We start from the raw sequence: 15,669 nt of genomic DNA, 5'->3' as shown, positions 1-15,669 counted from the left end.
GTTCAGCTCGATTAGGATGAACCCGGGCACTTAGCCGTGTGGGAAAATGGCGAACCTCTAGCCCAATCGGGGGCAGCAATGGGCGCCTCGCTGGATCAGGAGTGCAGCGGACACCCTGTCGGATCCAGAGGGGTGGAAGTCAGTGGCAGGTCTGCGACGGTGACATTCAGCAGTGGTGGACGGCGAGCGAAAGCTCAGCTCTGTAACAAACACGGACCAGAAGGGTGTGCAGTTGCAAGATTTAATAGAGTGAAAACAGAGCTCCCATAAAATGGGAGGGGACCCAAAGGGGGTTGCCGCTGCCGGGTTTATATCCCGATCATTGTCCCTCCCCGTGTGCTCTCAGGTGATAGATGATTGGCTATTTCTTTACCTCCTGTTTTAGCCTAATTAGCATTTTAGTGAGCTCTCTTTACTACCTGACTGGTCGGGTGTGAGCTAAGTTGCAAGCCCCGTGTTTAAAGGTGGATATGGTCACCTTCCCAGGTAGGCTTAGGGATTCTTAGTCGGCCTAGGAAATCCAGCTAGTCCTGTCACTCAGTCCCCGCTCTCAACAGGAAAACCCAAGTGCTGTTGGGGAGGTTGGCCGGTGACCACTCTAACTGCTTCCTGCTGAATTGGGGTACAGTAGGGGTTGCGCAGTTGAGATTTCCTCGGGAGCGGTGCCTTTGATATCATCAACATCAGAGCATAGGCTAGCAGGCTGGTCCCTGGGTCCGTGGTAGATCTCAGTCATGGACTGCACCTGGGGCTCCATCTGAAGAACGATGTGTAGTTTTACAGCTTCGATTCTGGAAGAGACAAACTTAGGAAGGTTAAAGATACAGGGATTGAAATGTGTGGCCTGCAGTGCAGGGGATTCTTTCTTTAGCACACTTCACAGGCCCTGACTATCTTTTTGATAGTTTTGAAAATGCCTGGTCCAGTAAATAATGATTTCGCCATCTGATGGGTGCTATCAATACCTAAGTGAAAGGTTTGGTGAAGGGTTTTAAGTAATTTCCATTGGTTAGCTGCAGGCAAAAGTATTTTTCCTCCTTCGGTGGCCAGCCATCCTGAAGGGAGGAAACAATGTCCTCGTGAGGTTCCCCATTCTATTTCTCCTGCTGAGTACTGGGGCTTGGTTTCCCAGAGGGGACTACCCCATACTAGGGGTCCTTCTATAAATATTTCTAATGGTCCTTCTATAAGCATTTCTAACGGAGGGTCCCACCTTGCAGCTCTTTTGGCTTCAATATCCGCTTGGCGGTTCCCTTCTATTTCCCTTTCCTTTCCTTTCTGATGACCTGGCAGTGTAAGACTGCCACCTCTTTAAGTTTCTGTACAGCCAATAATAATCTCCTAGTGGCTTCCTGATGTTTGATAGGTGCTCCCTCGGAAGTGAGGAATTCCCTTTCTCTCCATATTGCTGCGTAGGCATGGAGGACGAGGTAAGCACACTTCGAGTCTGTATATAGATTTACCCTTTTTCCTTCTCCTAATTCTAGTGCCCAAGTGAGGGCTATGAGTTCTGCCAGCTGAGTACTAGTTCCTGGAGTGAGGGAATTACTTTCCAGTATTCCATTATCACTGACCACTGCATACCCCACCTTCCGAAGTCCTTTTTCTACAAAGAAACTTCTGTCAGCGTACAAGTTAAGGCCGGGATCAGTCAAGGGAATCTCTAGAAGGTCCCCTCGAGCGGGGCAGGTTTGAGCAATTACTTGTTGACAGTTATGTTCTATTTTTTCTTCATTGTCTGGAAGAAATGTGGCTGGGTTGAATTGCACGAGTGCGCAGTAGCAGCACTGGCTCTTCAAGTAACAGAGCCTGATATTTAAGCAAACGGTTGTCTGACAGCCACAAGTCTCCCTTACCAGTGAGTATGCCATTTACATCATGAAACATCCACACAGGACGATCTCTTCCCCGTATCATTTTAACTGCTTCAGATACTAAGACTGCTGCTGCTGCCACTACCCGTAAACAATGAGGCCAACCCTTTACCACGACATCAATTTCCTTATTCAGCTAGGCCACGGGTTATAAGCTGGTCCCTCGGACCTGTGTAAGGACTCCTAGAGCTAGTCCTGTTTTTTTCCTGTGACATACAAAGAAAAGTCTTGCTCTGTTGGCAAGCTTAACACTAGGGCTTGGGTTAGGGCCTTCTTTAGGGCCTGGAAAGCTGCTTCTGCTTCAGGTGTCCATCTTACTACATGGGTACTGGCTTTCTGAGTTTTCTTAATTAGTGTATATAATGGTCTGGCTATTTCGCTGTACCTGGGAATCCATGTTCGGCAGAAGCCTGTTGCACCAAGGAACGCTGTTAGTTGCTTTAGTGTTTTGGGATGAGGATAAGCCAGTATAGGCTGGATGCATTCCTCACTGAGGGCCCTGGTGCCTTTGGATAATTTTAACCCTAAGTATTTAACCTGCTGTGAGCAGAGCTGAGCCTTTGATTTGGAAACCTTGTATCCACAGGTGGCAAGGAAATTTAAGAGCTCTTGGGGGTGCCGGGTGCGGTGGCTCACGCCTGTAATCCCAGCACTCTGGGAGGCCGAGGCAGGTGAATCACAAGGTCAGGAAATCAATACCATCCTGGCTAACATGGTGAAACCCTGTCTCTACTAAAAATAAAAAAAATTAGCCGGGCGTGTTGGCGGGCGCCTGTAGTCCCAGCTATTTGGGAGGCTGAGGCAGAAGCATGATGTGAACCTGGGAGGCAGAGCTTGCAGTGAGCTGAGATCACACCACTGCACTCCAACCTGGGTGACAGAGTGAGACTCAATCGCAAAAAAAAAAAAAAAAAAAGAGCACTTGGGTGGCTTGGGGGCACAAGGTTTTTGAACGGGCGGCTAAAAGTAAATCATCCATGTACCAAAGGACAAGGGTAGAGTTCCCCAGTCACAGCTCAGTGGCTGGGAGAACTATCTAGTGACTGGCTGTCCTAGGACCCCTCGGATAGTGACAGATCTGGAGGACAGTTATCCCGGACAGGAGAGTAAGACTGAGAATGCTGTGCCAGTGTCCAGGAGACAGTTAACCTCCTGGCCCTCAACGGCCAAGCATACCCGGGGCTCTGTGAGGGCGATGGCATGGGCTGGCGCTTGTCCCGGAACCCTCAGTCCTGCTGCTGGATCATCTGGTTAGTGGCTTCTGACTCAGAGGACCTTCGTCTCCTGGGGCAGTGGGGCTTCCAGTGATTCCCTTGACATAAGGGGCATGGACGAGGGGGCGGCTGATTTCTATTCGGACAATCTTTTTTAAGGTGTCCTTGTAGACCACACTGGAAGCAAGCCCTATTAGGCGTTCGACTTGCCCAGCCTTTCTGTGTTCCAGAGCCTCCACAATTCACTTGCCTGAGGGCCATGACTAAAGGGGTGGCCTTTTTCTTATCTTGTTCATCCCGTTCCACCTGCTCCTCCTGATCTCTATTATAAAAAACCGAGGCTGCCAAGTTCAATAGGGTTTCTAAGTTTTGCTCCAGGCCTAAGGCAGACTTTTGAAGTTTTTTTCTAATGTCTGCAGCTGACTGAGTGATAAACTTATCCTTTAAGATTAGTTGGCCTTCCATAGAGTCAGGTGACAGGGAGGTATGCTTCCTCAGTGCCTCCCTTAGTCTCTCCAGAAAGGCAGTAGGATTTTCTTCCTTTCCCTGTGTCATAGTGGACATCATTGAATAATTCATAGGCTTCTTCCTAGTTTTCCTTAGTCCTTCTAGCGCACAAGTTAGCAAATGTCTGCGGCACCAATCTCCAGGTTCTGATTCTGTGTCCCAGTGAGGGTCTACACTGGGAACTCCCTGCTGGCCTGTGGGGAATCATTCTCTTTCCTCTGTTGTCATCCTGTCATTGACCTGACCGAGATACCAGAGATCGCCAAACTCTCGGGCTGCAGTTATGGCGGCACTTCTCTCATTTGGGGTTAGTGTCTGATCTAGCAGTAACGTTTTATCTCTCCATGTCAGATCAGAGGATTGTCCCAAACCTTGTAAAACATCAATATAGCCATCAGGGTTATCTGAGAATTTACAAAAGACTATTTTAATTTGCTTCAAGTCTAAGAGGGAAAAAGGTACATTCCCTCTGGCTGGGCCGAATTCTCCAGAATACATCTTAGGGGCGTTTTTGCTTTGGGAGAATGTTTCCTATCTGGAAAAAGAACATAGGGATGCCAGCACCCCTAGTCATTTTCTGATGAGCATTAGTCCTACAGCGTCCTCTATGGTCCTAATGCTTATTCCTTTCCATGGTGCGTAACCACCCACAGACCTCTGCTTATTGGATTAGTTACACTCACCAATGTAACAGGTCCTGCACCTGTTTTCCCGCCTTTCTTGACCACAAAGAAAGGGGTCCAGGCTGCTGGATTCTAGTGGTCCTTTACCAGGATGCCCAACATTCTTTTTGCGCTCAAAGGTGAGCTCCTTTCCAGGGCGCATAACCACCCATGGACCTCTGCTTATCAGATTAGTTACACTCACTGATGTAGCAGTCCTGCACCTGTTTTCCCGCCTTTCTTGACCACAAAGGCGGGTCTGGGCTGCTGGATTCTAGGTGGTCCTTTACCAGGGTGTCTGACACTGCCTTTGCACTGGGAGTGAGTTCTAGAGCTGAGCTGGGTTCCTGAGTATTTCATAATAACCCAGCTGCTGCATCAAGATGCACTCCTACAAGCAACAGTTCTTACGCAAATTCATTTCAGAGAGGGTGTGGGTAACATTTTGAGTCAGGATTGAGATAGAGTTTTTTGATTCTATAAGTACTTTAAGGCTTGGCTGAATGCAAACAGCTCCCACATTTGAGCAGATCAATTATTATGCAATATTCTTAACTCTGCTTCTACAAGAGTTTCCCTCAATTATTGAAAACCCATTGTGTTTTTTTTCTCAATCACCTGGGAGGAACCATCTATTGTCCTGTCCTGAAGGGAATTCCTCCTAGGTCTGGTCAGACCTTTGTATGGTAATTAAGATTTAAATCCCCTGTTAGGAAATCTGCTGGGTTAAGGGAATTTTCAGTGGTTAATGTTATATTAACTTTCTCTGACAGAATAGTCCCATACTTTAAGATTTTTTTTTTTTTTTTTTTTTTTTTTTGAGACAGAGTCTCGCTTTGTCGCCCAGGCTGGAGTGCAGTGGCCGGATCGCAGCTCACTGCAAGCTCAGCCTCCCGGGTTCATGCCATTCTCCTGCCTCAGCCTCCTGAGTAGCTGGGACTACAGGCGCCCGCCACCTTGCCCGGCTAGTTTTTTTTTTTTTTTTTTTTTGTATTTTTAGTAGAGACGGGGTTTCACCGTGTTAGCCAGGATGGTCTCGATCTCCTGACCTCGTGATCCGCCCGTCTCGGCCTCCCAAAGTGCTGGGATTACAGGCTTGAGCCACCGCACCCAGCCGTACTTTAAGATTTTTGAGTTAGTAAGCTACCTTTTTGCTTTTTTGACTTAGGGATAGTTCTGAACTGATGAGATGCGCTCACAATGAGGTTTCCTCTAAAGGCTAATTTTCTACTTTCTTCTGTTAGCAAAGCAGTTGCCACTACAGATCGAATGCATTTGGGCCACCCACGGGTTCCTGGGTTAAGGATTTTTGATAGGAAGGCTACTGGTTGTCAGGAGCCTCAGTACTTTCAGGCTACACCCTTATTTACACTGACAACAAAGTAGTGTTGGAATGTTATAGGGTCATAGAGAAAACCTTCAGTTGTCAATTATAAGTTTTAAATTTACCCTGGCTTTTAAAGAAATAGGGTACACTTTTTTTTTTTTACTACTTCTATCTTTCTCTCTTACTTTCTCCTTTCTGTCTTTGTAGATGGATTTTTGGAAACACAGTGGAAGGACGTTCTCTTGTTGCCCCCATGTGCCACTATAGGAATATGCGCCTCCCTTTTATTTACTCAATTTGCTTTCATCCTGATCTATTATGTTGTTGTAGACCCAGTTCCAGCGGTTACAGTATTTCACCCTGATCTATTACGTTGTTGTAGACCCAGTTCCAGCGGTTACAGTATTTCACCCTGATCTATTACGTTGTTGTAGACCCAGTTCCAGCGGTTACAGTATTTCACCCTGATCTATTACGTTGTTGTAGACCCAGTTCCAGCGGTTACAGTATTTCACCCTGATCTATTACGTTGTTGTAGACCCAGTTCCAGCGGTTACAGTATTTCACCCTGATCTATTACGTTGTTGTAGACCCAGTTCCAGCGGTTACAGTATTTCACCCTGATCTATTACGTTGTTGTAGACCCAGTTCCAGCGGTTACAGTATTTCACCCTGATCTATTACGTTGTTGTAGACCCAGTTCCAGCGGTTACAGTATTTCACCCTGATCTATTACGTTGTTGTAGACCCAGTTCCAGCGGTTACAGTATTTCACCCTGATCTATTACGTTGTTGTAGACCCAGTTCCAGTGGTTACAGTATTTCATCCTGATCTATTATGTTGTTGTAGACCCAGTTCCAGTGGTTACAGTATTTCACCCTGATCTATTATGTTGTTGTAGACCCAGTTCCAGCGGTTACAGTACTGGGTTATCAGTTCTAAGGCCCTGGCAAGGGTGGTGGGGAACGGATCCCACATAACTGCCCATGTTGAGAGCTGTACGCCTAAATTGGGAGGGACACCAGGGACAAGACTCCCTGGGTTCACAGCCTAGGGGCCTAAGGACCCAGCCTAGAGCTTCCTTAGTTCCCTTTGGAGATACAACCTGCTCTAATACTTGGGAGAGGAAGTGAAAGTCTGAAGCATTAGTATCCAGGAGGCAGGGATCAGAGGAAGCAGATTCAGAGGTAAGGAGAATTTAGGGCTACACTTTCAAGAAAGTCATGGTCAGGACCCAGGAGGTATGGGTCAGAAGGAAAGGGAGGGGTGCACATATGGGCGATTTTTGAGTAGAGACTTCTGGCCACACCATAATCTCAACCGGCTAATGACGGGAGTTCGGGATGACAGTTTTCTGCCTCTAGTCAGCCCTCAGCTTCCCCAGAAAAACTGAAAGCAGAAGCTGGTTCCAGGCAGACCGTGCTCCCAGCCCAGAAGGGTTGGGGGATGTTAGAAAGCGCTTTCCCAGACAGCCTCACACCTGAGTCTGAAGTACAGCGTTTTTAACCAGCCAACAGGTGCCCGGTATTTTCCTCCAATTCTAAGGAAGGATCGGACAGAATAGCAAGCGAAAGGGGTCCAATATTACTCACTGCTTTGGAGTTCCCTTCATGGTTGCCAAAATGTTACGGGGTGGAGGGTCCTTGTTCTTAGACCTCCCAAAGATGGTGGCGGCCGTTTCCAAGATGGCGGCAAGCCTCTTGTTCTCTGACCTCGGGTTCTTGGCCTCACGGATTCCAAGGAATGGAAGCTTGGGCCATGCGGTGAGTATTATAGCTCTCTTAGAAGCCGTGGGTCACAGAAGAGAACCGTGGAACCCAGCAACTAGTGTTCAGCTCGATTAGGATGAACCCGGGCACTTAGCCGTGTGGGAAAATGGCGAACCTCTAGCCCAATCGGGGGCAGCAATGGGCGCCTCGCTGGATCAGGAGCGCAGCGGACACCCTGTCGGATCCGGAGGGGTGGAAGTCAGTGGCAGGTCTGCGACGGTGACATTCAGCAGTGGTGGACGGCGAGCGAAAGCTCAGCTCTGTAACAAACACGGACCAGAAGGGTGTGCAGTTGCAAGATTTAATAGAGTGAAAACAGAGCTCCCATAAAATGGGAGGGGACCCAAAGGGGGTTGCCGCTGCCGGGTTTATATCCCGATCATTGTCCCTCCCTGTGTGCTCTCAGGTGATAGATGATTGGCTATTTCTTTACCTCCTGTTTTAGCCTAATTAGCATTTTAGTGAGCTCTCTTTACTACCTGCCTGGTTGAGTGTGAGCTAAGTTGCAAGCCCCGTGTTTAAAGGTGGATATGGTCACCTTCCCAGCTAGGCTTAGGGATTCTTAGTTGGCCTAGGAAATCCAGCTAGTTCTGTCTCTCAATGTGTCCTTTTGCATCTGTCTTCTTTCACAAGAATCACGTTTTCAAGATTCACCCACATTGTGTGTGGAAAAAACCACAAGAAAAAACAAAAACTACTCCCCAAATGCTCGGTAAGACTGATTTGAATGATAATAAAACTCTCCCACACAGCTGGCTCTGCGTGAATTACTCTTTTTCGTTGTGTTGTTGTTGTTGTTGTTGTTTTTGGAGACAGTCTTGCTCTGTTGCCCAGGTTGGAGTGCAGTGGCGCGATCTTGGCTCACTGCCACCTGTGGCTCCTGGGTTTAAGTGATTCTCTTGCCCCAGCCTCCCGAGAAGCTGGGACTACAGGTGTGTGCCACCACGCCTGGCTAATTTTTGTATTTTTAGTAGAGACGGGGTTTTGCCGTGTTAGTTAAGCTGGTCTTGAACTCCTGACCTCGGGTGATCCACCCACTGTGGCTTCTCAAAGTGCTGGGATTACAGGCATGAGCCACTGCACCCAGCTGAATTATTCTTTCTCTATTGCAATTCCCCTGTCTTGATGAATCAGCCCCTGTCTTGATGAATCAGCTCCGTTGAGGCAGTGGGCAAAGTGAACCCCTTGGGCGGTTACACTATGATTGCAGAGTGTTAAGCAGTTGCAGTAGAGGCTGTGTGGCTGCAAAGCTGAAGATGTATACTACCTGTCCCTTTGCAGAAAACATTTACTGACTCTTTTTTTTTTGAGATGGAGTCTCACTCTGTCACCCAGGCTGGACTGCAATGGCGCAATCTGGGCTCACTGCAACCTCTGCCTCCCAGGTTCAAAAGATTCTCCTGCCTTGGCCTCCCAAGTAGCTGGGATTACAGGCGCATGCCACCACGCCCGGCTAGTTTTTGTATTTTTAGTAGAGACGGGGTTTCACCATGTTGGCCAGGCTGGTCTCGAACTCCTGACCTCAGATGATCTGCCCACTTTGGCCTTTCAAAGTGCTGGGATTACAGGCCTGAACCACTGCGCCCAGTTGTTTGCTGACTCTTGTCCTAGATTTTTTTTTCTTTTTTCAGAGTGAGACAGGGTCTCACTTTGTCAAGAAAGCTGGAGTGCAGTGGCACAGTCAAAGCTCACTGCAGCCGTGATCTCCTGTGCTCAAGTGATCCTCCCACTCAGCCTCCTGAGTAGTTGGGACTACAGGTGTGCACCACCACGCCTGACTAATTTTTAATTTTTAGTAGAGACAGGGTCTTAATAAGGTGCCCAGGCTGGTCTCAAACTCCTGGGCTCAGGCAATCTGCCCACCTTAGCCTCCCAACATGCTGGGATTACATGGGTAAACCACCTTGCCATCCTGTCCTAGATCATTAGGTAATCCGTGGGTGGACCTAGTAAATGAGGCTCCAGGTGACAGCCAAGTGCGAGCCGTGTCATTGTTTACATATTCCGGAGCATTTTCCCAAACAGTGGTCACACACAGGAGCCAAAAGCCTGGAGTTGCCACCTGGATCCTCCCCTGCCTGGGTGAGTTGAATCCTGGGGCGGGTCAGAGAGCTGAGAGCTTGAACCTGCCCAAGTCCCCTCCAGGTGCCACAGGGAGCCTCGGCTGGATACTCTGTGCCTCTGTTATCCCACCAGGAAAATGGGAGGGACGATAAGAAGACCCCTCAGAGGACTGGCTGGGCGCAGTGGCTCATGCCTATAACCCCAGCACGTTGGGAGGCCGAGGCGGGTGGATCACGAGGTCAGGAGATTGAGACCATCCTGGCTAACACGGTGAAACCCCGTCTCTACTAAAAATACAAAAACTTAGCCGGGCGTGGTGGTGGGCGCCTGTAGTCCCAGCTACTCGGGAGGCTGAGGCAGGAGAATGGCGTGAACCCGGGAGGCGGAGCTTGCAGTGAGCTGAGATTGCGCCACTGTACTCCAGCCCGGGCGACAGAGCGAGACTCCGTCTCAAAAAAAACAAAAGACCTCTCAGAGGATGCAGTGACCTGGGCCTGGTGGCTCACGCCTGTAATCCCAGCACTTCAAGAGGCCAAGGTGGGAGGACTCATTGAGTTTGGGAGTTCCAGACTAGCTTGGGCAACATGGTGAAACCCCTATCTCCACAAAAAATAAAAAAAATAAAAAATAGCTGGAGTGGCATGCGCCTGTAGTCCCAGCTGCTCAGGAGGCTGAGGTGGGAGGATCGCTGGAGGCTGGGAGGTCAAGGCTGCAGTGAGCGGAAATCATGGAACTCACTCCAGACTGGTGACACAGGGAGATCCCGTCAAAAACAAAACAAAACAACAGGCGGCTCCTTTAGGAGGAGCCACACCCCCTTCCTGTCCCCAGCTGCTTCCCTTCCCCAGCCCAGCCCCAGAGAGCTGCAGAAGTCAGAGTTCTGATCTCTTTCTGAAAAAATCTTTGTCCTCCACTAGGGCACTTTAGGTATATCTCTCGGAGCCTCCAGGCTGGATCCTAGGGCCTTCAGTCGCTTTGTTTAAAAAGAAAAGGAGGGGTGGGCATGTTGGAGAAGGAAGTGGAAGAAGGGAAACTTGACAGTCCACCTTCACTCCTGGCGGTGCTGGAGGGGCATGAGGGAGCAATAGGCAGGGTGGGCCTCACCCTTGGCCCTGGAGCAGGCTCCTGGCAGTGGGAGTGGGGACAGACAGCCTGGGGCGCTCAAGGGAGGTTTTGGGCAGCTTCAGTCCTGGGTGCTCTCTGGGCCCCCATTTGCTGGGCCCCACCTGTGTGCCCTGAGGCTCAGAAAACCTTTTGGTTGTTCTTATGCTACTAGACAGACACTGACCTCAGGATTAGGAATCCTACTCCTAGGTATTTATACAAATCACATTCGGGAAATGTTCTTAGCAGCTTCACGCATAAATAGCCCAAAGCTAGAACCAGAAAAGCCTGTGAAGAGGCAAATCCATTTTCCATCCTCCGAGGATGTAGGCTGCTCACTGGAGGTGCCTAAGGATGGGCCTCCACTCAGCCATGGGAAAGGATGGCCCCCCATTCAGTCACAGGAAAGGATGGCCCCCCATTCAGCCACAGAAAGGATGACCTCCACCCAGCCACAGGAAAGGATGACCCCCCATTCAGCCACGGGAAAGGATGGCCCCCCACTCAGCCACGGGAAAGGAAGGACCTTGCTCAGCCACAGGAAAGGATGGCCCCCCATTCAGCCACAGGAAAGGATGGCCCTCCATTCACCCACAGAAAGGATGACCGCCACTCAGCCACAGGAAAGGATGACCCCCCATTCAGCCATGGGAAAGGATGGCCCCCCACTCAGCCACGGGAAAGGAAGGACCTTGCTCAGCCATGGGAAAGGATGGCCCCCATTCAGCCACGGGAAAGGATGGCCCTCCATTCAGCCACAGAAAGGACGACTGCCACTCAGCCACAGGAAAGGATGGGCCTCCATTCAGCCATGGGAAAGGATGGCCCTCCATTCAGCCACGGGAAAGGATGGCCCTCCATTCAGCCACGGGAAAGGATGGCCCTCCATTCAGCCACAGAAAGGATGACCACCACTCAGCCACGGGAAAGGATGGCCCTCCATTCAGCCACGGGAAAGGATGGCCCTCCATTCAGCCACGGGAAAGGATGGCCCTCCATTCAGCCACAGAAAGGATGACCACCACTCAGCCACGGGAAAGGATGGCCCTCCATTCAGCCACGGGAAAGGATGGCCCTCCATTCAGCCACGGGAAAGGATGGCCCTCCATTCAGCCACAGAAAGGATGACCACCACTCAGCCACGGGAAAGGATGGCCCTCCATTCAGCCACGGGAAAGGATGGCCCTTCACTCAGCCATGGGAAAGGACGGGCCTCCATTCAGCTACGGGAAAGGATGGCCCCCCACTCAGCCACGGGAAAGGACGGGCCTCCATTCAGCCATGGGAAAGAATGGCCCCCCATTCAGCCACAGGAAAGGATGGCCCTCCATTCAGCCACGGGAAAGGATGGCCCTCCATTCAGCCACGGGAAAGGATGGCCCCCCACTCAGCCACGGGAAAGGAAGGACCTTGCTCAGCCATGGGAAAGGATGGCCCCCATTCAGCCACAGGAAAGGATGGCCCTCCATTCAGCCACAGGAAAGGATGGCCCTCCATTCAGCCACAGAAAGGATGACCGCCACTCAGCCACAGGAAAGGATGGGCCTCCATTCAGCCATGGGAAAGGATGGCCCTTCACTCAGCCATGGGAAAGGATGGCCCCCATTCAGCCACGGGAAAGGATGGCCCCCCATTCAGCCACAGAAAGGATGACCGCCACTCAGCCACAGGAAAGGATGGGCCTCCATTCAGCCATGGGAAAGGATGGCCCTTCACTCAGCCATGGGAAAGGATGGCCCCCATTCAGCCACGGGAAAGGATGGCCCCCCCATTCAGCCACAGAAAGGATGACCGCCACTCAGCCACAGGAAAGGATGGGCCTCCATTCAGCCACGGGAAAGGATGGCCCTTCACTCAGCCACGGGAAAGGACAGGCCTCCATTCAGCCACGGGAAAGGATGGCCCCCCATTCAGCCACGGGAAAGGATGGTCCTCCATTCAGCCACGGGAAAGGATGGCCCCCCACTCAGCCACGGGAAAGGAAGGACCTTGCTCAGCCATGGGAAAGGATGGCCCCCATTCAGCCACAGGAAAGGATGGTCCTCCATTCAGCCACGGGAAAGGATGGCCCCCCCATTCAGCCACAGAAAGGATGACCGCCACTCAGCCACAGGAAAGGATGGGCCTCCATTCAGCCACGGGAAAGGATGGCCCTCCACTCAGCCACGGGAAAGGATGGGCCTCCACTCAGCCACGGGAAAGGATGGGCCTCCATTCAGCCACGGGAAAGGACAGGCCTCCATTCAGCCACGGGAAAGGATGGCCCCCCATTCAGCCACGGGAAAGGATGGTCCTCCATTCAGCCACGGGAAAGGATGGCCCCCCACTCAGCCACGGGAAAGGAAGGACCTTGCTCAGCCATGGGAAAGGATGGCCCCCATTCAGCCACAGGAAAGGATGGTCCTCCATTCAGCCACGGGAAAGGATGGCCCCCCCATTCAGCCACAGAAAGGATGACCGCCACTCAGCCACAGGAAAGGATGGGCCTCCATTCAGCCACGGGAAAGGATGGCCCTCCACTCAGCCACGGGAAAGGATGGGCCTCCATTCAGCCACGGGAAAGGATGGCCCTCCATTCAGCCACAGAAAGGATGACCGCCACTCAGCCACAGGAAAGGATGGGCCTCCATTCAGCCACGGGAAAGGATGGCCCTCCACTCAGCCACGGGAAAGGATGGGCCTCCATTCAGCCACGGGAAAGGATGGCCCCCCACTCAGCCATGGGAAAGGATGGGCCTCCATTCAGCCATGGGAAAGGATGGCCCCCCATTCAGCCACGGGAAAGGATGGCCCTCCATTCAGCCACAGAAAGGATGACCGCCACTCAGCCACAGGAAAGGATGACCCCCCATTCAGCCACGGGAAAGGAAGGACCTTGCTCAGCCATGGGAAAGGATGGCCTCCCATTCAGCCACGGAAAAGGATGACCCCCCATTCAGCCACGGGAAAGGAAGGACCTTGCTCAGCCACGGGAAAGGATGGCCCCCCATTCAGCCACGGGAAAGGACGGCCCTCCATTCAGCCACAGAAAGGATGACCGCCACTCAGCCACAGGAAAGGATGACCCCCCCCATTCAGCCACGGGAAAGGAAGGACCTTGCTCAGCCACGGGAAAGGATGGCCCCCCATTCAGCCACGGGAAAGGATGACCCCCCATTCAGCCACAGAAAGGATGACCGCCACTCAGCCACAGGAAAGGATGACCCCCCATTCAGCCACAGGAAAGGATGGCCCCCCATTCAGCCACAGGAAAGGATGGCCCTCCATTCAGCCACGGGAAAGGATGGCCCTCCATTCAGCCACAGAAAGGATGACCGCCACTCAGCCACAAGAAAGGATGACCCCCCATTCAGCCACGGGAAAGGATGGCCCCCCACTCAGCCACAGGAAAGGAAGGACCTTGCTCAGCCACGGGAAAGGATGGCCCCCCATTCAGCCATGGGAAAGGATGGCCCCCCTTTCAGCCACGGGAAAGGATGGCCCCCCACTCAGCCACAGGAAAGGAAGGACCTTGCTCAGCCACGGGAAAGGATGGATCCTGCTCAGCCATGGAAACAGCCAGAGGGATGAGTGCACATGGGCCCAAACCAAGATGCAAACGAAGAGACTGGGCTGCAGAGTCCACTTCTGTGGGATTCTAGAAAATGCAAAGTCATTGATAGTGTTGAAATCATATCACTGTCGGCCTGGGGTGGGGTTTGAATGGGAAAGGGCAGCAGATAACTTCTGGGCCGTGGCAATGCTCTGTGGTGGTTGGCAGTGGATAAACGGGTTTGTACATTTGTCGAAACTCACTGAACTGAACTCTTAGAATGTGAACCTTTTTTTTTTTTTCTGAGACGGAGTCTCGCTCTGTCGCCCAGGCTGGAGTGCAGTGGCGTGATCCCGGCTCACTGCAAGCTCCGCCTCCCGGGTTCATGCCATTCTCCTGCCTCAGCCTCCCGAGTGGCTGGGACTACAGGCGCCCGCCACTGCGCCCGACCAATTTTTTGTATTTTTAATAGAGATGGGGTTTCACTGTGTTAGCCAGGATGGTCTCAATCTCCTGACCTCGTGATCTGCCCGCCTCGGCCTCCCAAAGTGCTGGGATTACAGGCATGAGCCACTGCACCTGGCCAGAATGTGAACCTTTAATTGTAATGTGGATTAAACCCCTCGATAAAGTTGATTTTTTTTTTTTTTTTTGAGACAGAGTCTAGCTCTGTCACCAGGCTGGAGTTCAGTGGCACGATCTCGGCTCACTGCAACCTCTGCCTCCCAGGTTCAAGCGATTCTCCTGCCGCAGCCTCCCTAGTAGCTGGGATTACAGCATGTGCCACCACACCCAGCTGATTTTTTTTGTATTTTTAGTAGAGACGGGGTTTCACCTTGTTGGCCAGGATGGTCTTGATCTCCTGATCTCACGATCCGCACACCTCCACCTCCCAAAGTGCTGGGATTACAGGTGTGAGCCACTGCTCCTGGCGGTTTTTGTTGTTGTTTTTTTTTTTTGAGATGAAGTCTCACTCTGTACCCCAGGCTGCAGTGCAGAGGGTCAATCTCGGCTCACTGCCACCTCTGCCACCTGGGTTCAAGCGATTCTTCTGCTTCAGCCTCCTGAGTAGCTGGGACTACAGGCACCTGCCACCACGCCCAGCTAATTTTTCTATTTTTAGTAGAGATGGAGTTTCACGGTATGGCCAGGCTGGTCTCGAACTCCTGACCTCGTGATCTGCCCACCTCAGCCTCCCAGAGTGCTGGGATTACAGGTGTCAGCCACCGCGCCCCTCTGGGGAGTAGAGTTTTTAAGGATAATTTGGTGGGTGGGGGGAAGCCAGTGAGCCAGGAGTGCTGATTGGTCGGAGTTGAAATCACAGTGAGCCAGGAGTGCTGATTGGTCAGGGGTGAAATCACAGTAAGCCAGGAGTGCTGATTGGTCAGGGATGAAATCACAGCGAGTGGAAGTTGTCTTTCTTCTTGCTTTGACTCAGTTCCTGGGTTGGGGCCACAAGATCAGACAAGCCAGTTTATTGATCTGGGTGGAGCCAGCTGATCCATCAAGTGCAGGGTCTGCAAAATATCTCAAGCGCTAATCTTAGAAGCAGTGTAGGGAGGGTCAGAATCTTGTAGCCTCCAGCTGCATGACTCCTAAACCATAATTTCTAATC

The 15,669-nt window shown here is 51.5% G+C and overlaps 1 long non-coding RNA gene across 1 annotated transcript; it reads right to left on the bottom strand.

Annotated features, from left to right (window-relative positions):
- Window positions 1-505: 505 nt before the first annotated feature.
- LOC115900083 lies at window positions 506-14,154 on the bottom strand. Its single transcript, XR_004059761.1, has 3 exons — window positions 14,033-14,154; window positions 7,178-7,614; window positions 506-791 (listed from the first exon to the last, which is right to left on the bottom strand). It is a non-coding gene; the product is annotated as an uncharacterized LOC115900083 (long non-coding RNA).
- Window positions 14,155-15,669: the final 1,515 nt, after the last annotated feature.

Source organism: Rhinopithecus roxellana, chromosome 10, assembly GCF_007565055.1.
Source record: "Rhinopithecus roxellana isolate Shanxi Qingling chromosome 10, ASM756505v1, whole genome shotgun sequence".
In the NCBI taxonomy this organism is placed as follows: Eukaryota; Metazoa; Chordata; class Mammalia; order Primates; family Cercopithecidae; genus Rhinopithecus; species Rhinopithecus roxellana.
The sequence above is the reverse complement of the archived record's forward strand: the minus strand, read 5'-3'. Positions and strand labels throughout refer to the sequence as shown.